Source organism: Antechinus flavipes, chromosome 6, assembly GCF_016432865.1.
Source record: "Antechinus flavipes isolate AdamAnt ecotype Samford, QLD, Australia chromosome 6, AdamAnt_v2, whole genome shotgun sequence".
NCBI classification, from domain to species: domain Eukaryota; kingdom Metazoa; phylum Chordata; class Mammalia; order Dasyuromorphia; family Dasyuridae; genus Antechinus; species Antechinus flavipes.
Window position 1 is genome coordinate 75,100,751 of NC_067403.1, and position 7,557 is coordinate 75,108,307.

Genomic DNA, 7,557 nt, shown 5'->3' on the forward strand with positions numbered 1-7,557 from the left:
CTGGGGCGGTTTTAGATCGGGCGCAGGCGGCGGGCAGCGGCAGTGAGAGCACGGGAGCAGAGCTGAGAGGGGGTGGGGAGTGATCGTAGCCGTCTCTGCGGGGAGAGCTTCGCTACAGGTTTGGAACCTGCAGCAAGTCAACAGCCCAGCAGAGAAGCTAAAAACACCGGGGCTGAAGAATACAACCGCAAACAGCTGGAGTCTCTCAGGACCTGGCCCCCCCCCTTCCCCCCCTCAGTGACTCAGCATGCTTTGGGATCTCAGAGCGCAGGCGCAGCACAGTCCTGCTAGTGCCTCACTGCTGCCCCCTGCAGTCTGTAGAGGAAGCTCGATAACACACCCAGCCCCCCCCCCCCCCAAAAGAAAGACTCCAGTTTTTTCTGTTTTTCTTTGGTAGTTTGTCTCTGATTAATAGACAGAATGAGCAAGAAGCTGAAGAGGACTTTAACCCTTGACAGCTTCTACACAGACAGAGAGCAGACTCTAAATCCTGAGGAGACTAAAAACAGGCAGTCCCCAGGTGATTCCCCAAAGGAGGAGATCGTCTGTTCCTCAGCACAGATGAACCTCATAGAAGTGATTAAAAAGGCTCTCACAAGGGAGCTAGAAGAAAAATGGGGAAAGCAGAGTGAGGCTTGGCAAAAGGAGAAGGAAGCTTGGAAAAGGAGAGGGAGGCTTGGCAAAAGAGCCTGGAGAAGTCAGTTAAAGAGAGAGTGGATAAAGAAGTAAAATCCTTGAAAAATAGGATTAGTGAACTGGAAAACAAAATTGGCGAAATGGAAAAAAATTCCACAGAACAAAAGAACTCAATTGGACAATTAGAGAAAGATTTTAAAAAAGTGAGTGAAGAGAATACTTCACTGAAAATCAGAATTGAACAAGTGGAATTGAATGACTCGAGGAGACAAGAAGAATCAGTCAAGCAAATCCAAAAAAATCAAACAATGGAGAAAAATGTGAAATACCTTCTGGGAAAGACAACAGACCTGGAAAACAGATCCAGGAGAGACAATCTGAGAATCATTGGACTCCCAGAAAAACATGATGAAAAAAAGAGCCTGGACACTGTCTTCCAGGAAATCATCAAAGAGAACTGCCCAGAAGTCATAGGAACAGAGGAAAAAATAAACATTGAAAGGATTCATCGATCACCCACTGAAAGGGATCCTAAAATCAAAACACCAAGGAATATAGTGGCCAAATGCCAGAACCCTCAGATGAAAGAAAAAATATTGCAAGCGGCTAGAAAAACCCAATTCAAGTATCAAGGAGCCACAATAAGGATCACCCAGGATCTGGCAGCATCCACATTAAAAGATCGAAGGGCCTGGAATATGATATTCCGAAAGGCTAAGGAACTTGGTATGCAACCAAAAATAACTTACCCAGCGAGAATGAGCATCTTTTTCCAAGGAAGAAGATGGACATTCAACGAAGTAAGCGAATTTCATCTATTTCTGATGAAAAAACCAGAACTTAACAAAAAGTTTGATCTACAAATATAGAACTCAAGAGAAATCTAAAAAGGTAAAGATTAATCTTGGGAACTATATTTTGACTATATAGATGTATAAAGAATACATGTATACCTTGTTCTAGAAATTGATGTGGAAAGGACATTGTACCAGAAAAAGGGTAAAGTGGGGGTAGTACATCTCATGAAGAGGCATAGGAAACCTATTATATCTGAGAGAAAGAATGGAGGGGGATGAATATAGTGGGTATCTTACTGCCTTCAGAATTGGCTTTAAGTGAAAAATCTTAAGACATATTCAATCTATGGTGAAACTTCTCCCATCTCATTGAAAAGTGAGAAGGGAAAAGTGGAAAGGGAAGGAATAAGCTAAGCGGAAGGGAATACGGGAACTGGGAGGGAAAGGGGTAAGATAGGGGGAGGAACTCTAAGGCGGGGGGGAGGGATACTAAAAAGGGAGGGCTGTGAGAAGCAAGGGGTGCTCACAAGCTTAATACTTGGAAGGGGAGGAAAGGGGAAAGAAGGGAGGAAAGCATAAACCGGGGTTAACAAGATGGCAAGTAATACAGAATTGGTCATTCTAACCATAAACGTGAACGGGGTAAACTCCCCCATAAAGAGGAAGCGGTTAGCAGAATGGATTAAAAGCCAGAATCCTACAATATGTTGTTTACAGGAAACACACCTGAAGCGGGGAGATACATGCAGGTTAAAGGTAAAAGGTTGGAGCAAAATCTACTATGCTTCAGGTGAAGTCAAAAAAGCAGGGGTAGCCATCCTGATCTCAGATCAAGCTAAAGCAAAAATTGACCTAATTAAAAGAGATAAGGAAGGACACTATATCTTGCTAAAGGGTAGCATGGATAATGAAGCACTATCTATATTAAACATATATGCACCAAGTGGGGTAGCATCTAAATTCTTAAAAGAGAAACTAAGAGAGCTGCAAGAAGAAATAGACAGTAAAACTATAATAGTGGGAGATCTTAACCTTGCACTCTCAGAATTAGATAAATCAAACCAGAAAATAAATAAGAAAGAAGTCAAAGAGGTAAACAGAATACTAGAAAAGCTAGATATGATAGATCTCTGGAGAAAATGTAATGGAGACAGAAAGGAATACACTTTCTTTTCAGCAGTTCATGGAACCTATACAAAAATTGACCATATATTAGGACATAAAAACCTCAAACTCAAATGTAGTAAGGCAGAAATAGTAAATGCATCCTTTTCAGACCACGATGCAATGAAAATTACATTCAACAAAAAAGCAGGGGAAGTAGACCAAAAAATAATTGGAAACTAAATAATCTCATACTAAAGAATGATTGGGTAAAACAGCAAATCATAGACATAATTAATAACTTCACCCAAGAAAACGATAATAATGAGACATCATACCAAAATGTATGGGATGCAGCCAAAGCGGTAATGAGGGGAAATTTCATATCTCTAGAGGCCTATTTGTATAAAATAGAGAAAGAGAAGGTCAATGAATTGGGTTTGCAATTAAAAATGCTAGAAAAGGAACAAATTAAAAACCCCCAGTCAAACACTAAACTTGAAATTCTAAAAGTAAAAGGTGAGATCAATAAAATTGAAAGTAAAAAAACTATTGAATTGATTAATAAAACTAAGAGTTGGTTCTATGAAAAAACCAACAAAATAGACAAACCCTTAGTAAATCTGATTAAAAAAAGGAAAGAGGAAAATCAAATTGTTAGTCTTAAAAATGAAAAGGGAGAACTCACCACTAACGAAGAGGAAATTAGAGCAATAATTAGGAGTTACTTTGCCCAACTTTATGCCAATAAATTCGACAACTTAAATGAAATAGAAAAATACCTCCAAAAATACAGCTTGCCCAAACTAACAGAGGAAGAAGTAAATATCCTAAACAGTCCCATCTCAGAAAAAGAAATAGAACAAACTATCAATCAACTCCCTAAGAAAAAATCCCCAGGACCAGATGGATTTACATGTGAATTCTACCAAACATTTAAAGAACAATTAACTCCAATGTTATATAAACTATTTGAAAAAATAGGGATTGAAGGAGTCCTACCAAACTCCTTTTATGACACAGATATGGTACTGATACCTAAACCAGGTAGGCTGAAAACAGAGAAAGAAAATTATAGACCAATCTCCCTAATGAATATTGATGCTAAAATCTTAAATAAAATATTAGCAAAAAGATTACAGAAAATTGTCACCAGGATAATACACTATGACCAAGTAGGATTTATACCAGGAATGCAGGGCTGGTTCAATATTAGGAAAACTATTAACATAATTGACTATATCAATAACCAAACAAACAAAAACCACATGATCATCTCAATAGATGCAGAAAAAGCATTTGATAAAATCCAACATCCATTCCTAATAAAAACACTTGAGAGCATAGGAATAAATGGACTTTTCCTTAAAATAGTCAGGAGCATATATTTAAAACCATCAGTAAGCATCATATGCAATGGGGAAAAACTGGAACCTTTCCCAGTAAGATCTGGAGTGAAGCAAGGTTGCCCACTATCACCATTATTATTTAATATCGTATTAGAAACACTAGCCTCGGCAATAAGAGTCGAGAAAGATATAAAAGGAATTAGAGTAGGTAATGAGGAAACCAAACTATCACTCTTTGCAGATGATATGATGGTATACCTAGAGAACCCCAGAGATTCTACCAAAAAGCTATTGGAAATAATTCATAATTTTAGCAAAGTAGCTGGCTACAAAATAAATCCCCATAAATCCTCAGCATTTTTATACATCACCAACAAAACCCAACAGCAAGAGATACAAAGCGAAATTCCATTCAGAATAACTGTTGATACCATAAAATATTTGGGAATCTATCTACCAAAGGAAAGTCAGGAATTATATGAGCAAAATTATAAAAAAGTCTCCACACAAATAAAGTCAGACTTAAATAATTGGAAAAATATTAAGTGCTCTTGGATCGGCCGAGCGAACATAATAAAGATGACAATACTCCCTAAACTAATCTATTTATTTAGTGCTATACCAATCAGACTTCCAAGAAAATATTTTATTGATCTAGAAAAAATAACAACAAAATTCATATGGAACAATAAAAAGTCGAGAATCTCAAGGGAATTAATGAAAAAAAAATCAAATGAAGGTGGCCTAGCTGTACCTGATCTAAAATTATATTATAAAGCAGCAGTCACCAAAACCATTTGGTATTGGCTAAGAAATAGATTAGTGGATCAGTGGAAAAGGCTAGGCTCACAAGACAGAATAGTCAACTATAGCAACTAGTGTTTGACAAACCCAAAGCCCCTAACTTCTGGGAAAAGAATTCTATATTTGATAAAAACTGCTGGGATAATTGGAAATTAGTATGGCAGAAATTAGGCATGGACCCACACTTAACACCATATACCAAGATAAGATCAAAATGGGTCTATGACCTAGGCATAAAGAACGAGACTATAAATAAATTAGAGGAACATAGAATAGTTTATCTCTCAGACTTGTGGAGGAGAAAGAAATTTGTGACCAAAGATGAACTAGAGACCATTACTGATCACAGAATAGAAAATTTCGATTACATCAAATTAAAAAGCCTTTGTACAAATAAAACTAATGCAAACAAGATTAGAAGGGAAGCAACAAACTGGGAAAACATTTTCACAGTTAAAGGTTCTGATAAAGGCCTCATTTCCAAAATATATAGAGAACTGACTCAAATTTATAAGAAATCAAGCCATTCTCCAATTGATAAATGGTCAAAGGATATGAACAGACAATTTTCAGAGGATGAGATTGAAACTATTACCACTCATATGAAAGAGTGTTCCAAATCATTATTGATCAGAGAAATGCAAATTAAGACAACTCTGAGATACCACTACACACCTGTCAGATGGGCTAAGATGACAGGAAAAAATAATGATGAATGTTGGAGGGGATGCGGGAAAACTGGGACACTAATGCATTGTTGGTGGAGTTGTGAACGAATCCAACCATTCTGGAGAGCAATCTGGAATTATGCCCAAAAAATTATCAAAATGTGCATATCCTTTGATCCAGCAGTGTTTCTATTGGGCTTATATCCCAAAGAAATACTAAAGAAGGGAAAGGGACCTGTATGTGCCAAAATGTTTGTAGCAGCCCTGTTTGTAGTGGCTAGAAACTGGAAAATGAATGGATGCCCATCAATTGGAGAATGGCTGGGTAAATTGTGGTATATGAATGTTATGGAATATTATTGTTCTGTAAGAAATGACCAGCAGGATGAATACAGAGAGGCTTGGAGAGACTACATGAACTGATGCTAAGTGAAATGAGCAGAACCAGGAGATCATTATACACTTCGACAACGATATTGTATGAGGACATATTTTGATGGAAGTGGATTTCTTTGACAAAGAGACCTGAGTTTCAATTGATAAATGACGGACAAAAGCAGCTACACCCAAAGAAAGAACACTGGGAAACGAATGTGAACTATCTGCATTTTTGTTTCTCTTCCCGGATTATTTATACCTTCTGAATCCAATTCTCCCTACGCAACAAGAGAACTGTTCGGTTCTGCAAACATATATTGTATCTAGGATATACTGCAACATATCCAACATATAAAGGACTGCTTGCCATCTAGGGGAGGGGGTGGAGGGAGGGAGGGGAAAAAAAAAATCGGAACAGAAATGAGTGTAAATATAATGTAATTATTAAATAAAAAAAAAAAATAAAAAAAAAATCACTTCTTACCTACAAGCTGACTCTTATAACATTATTAATTATACATTATAACATCATATAACTACTATTATATTAGTTTTTCTGCCTCTAGATCCTGTACCCCTACAATCTGTCTTTCACACAGTTTGCTCTAACTTTCCTAATGCAAATCTGTGATCATATTAGTCTATATATGAATTACTAGTTAATCTAAATATGAACTTCTTAGCTAGCCTTCACTAGCTTAAGTCCCAGACTAATTTCATCTCACTCTCCTTCTCCTCTCTGTTCTGGTAAAACTAGGCTACTAGCTAATTCCCTGTCTTGCTCTACTATCTCCCATATCCATGTATAGGTAAGCCAAGAGTGGGGAATGTCTGATCTGTGGGGCCATACAGAGCTCCTGAAATCATTTGCTAAGGCAACTACAGGTGAAGTTGAGCTGAAATCTTGATACAACAACCTCCCACTGCTTGACTTCCATAAATTGACCATTTTGTGTGACCGATGAATGATGTTATAAATATCCAGATGAATCTTGACATAAAAGGGTGTCTCGCTCCTAATGTAAGCCATCCTCATGCCTTGGACTGCAAACTTTCCTCATGTTCCACTTCTTCTAGGAAACCTTTCCTTCAATTGAAAGTGAGGTCACTCACATCCTCTTTCTAGGTTCTCTTTGATGTTTTTTAAAGAATGTAAGTTCCTTGAGGACAGGAACTGTCCTGCTTGCTTGTTTTTGTATCTTCCTTACTTAGTACAGTGCCTGATATAGTAAAAACTCAATATTCCTTCCTTCCTTCAATATTCCTTATTTCAATAAGGAAAATATTCCTTTCCTCCTTAGGTGCTTATTGACTATTGACTGAAATAATAATACTGTTTTATTATTAGTTATATGACATTACTTTGTAGTGCGAACAAGAATTTATCTGAAATAGCAAATATTTCAATATTCAAAAAAAATTCTCATAGCTCTCCTGGTATCATGGCTCCAAGCAAATCAAATGGCCTCCACCCTCCAAAGATAGAAGGTTGGGGAATCCGTCCCACCTGATGCAAGGTAAGGGTAGGTGAGCTGAAAACATTAAGGTCACAACGAGTCTCCTAAAAAGTGTATTGTTTCGGGGTCCAGATCGCTAGAATTGTTTTCCTTGAGGTTTTTGGAGAAGTTAAGCATTGATTCCTTCCCCTCCTACTGTGGTGATAGCAGCTTGGGTAGGTCTTGGAATGGTACAATTGAGCGAGGCTCTGGGATAAAATAACTTTATCTGCTTTGTCAGGGCAAAAGAAAAACTTCCCTTGATGTCAGCAAATTGTAGTGAAGCTCAATGTGACCATTATCTTCTCTCTGCATACACTGGTGA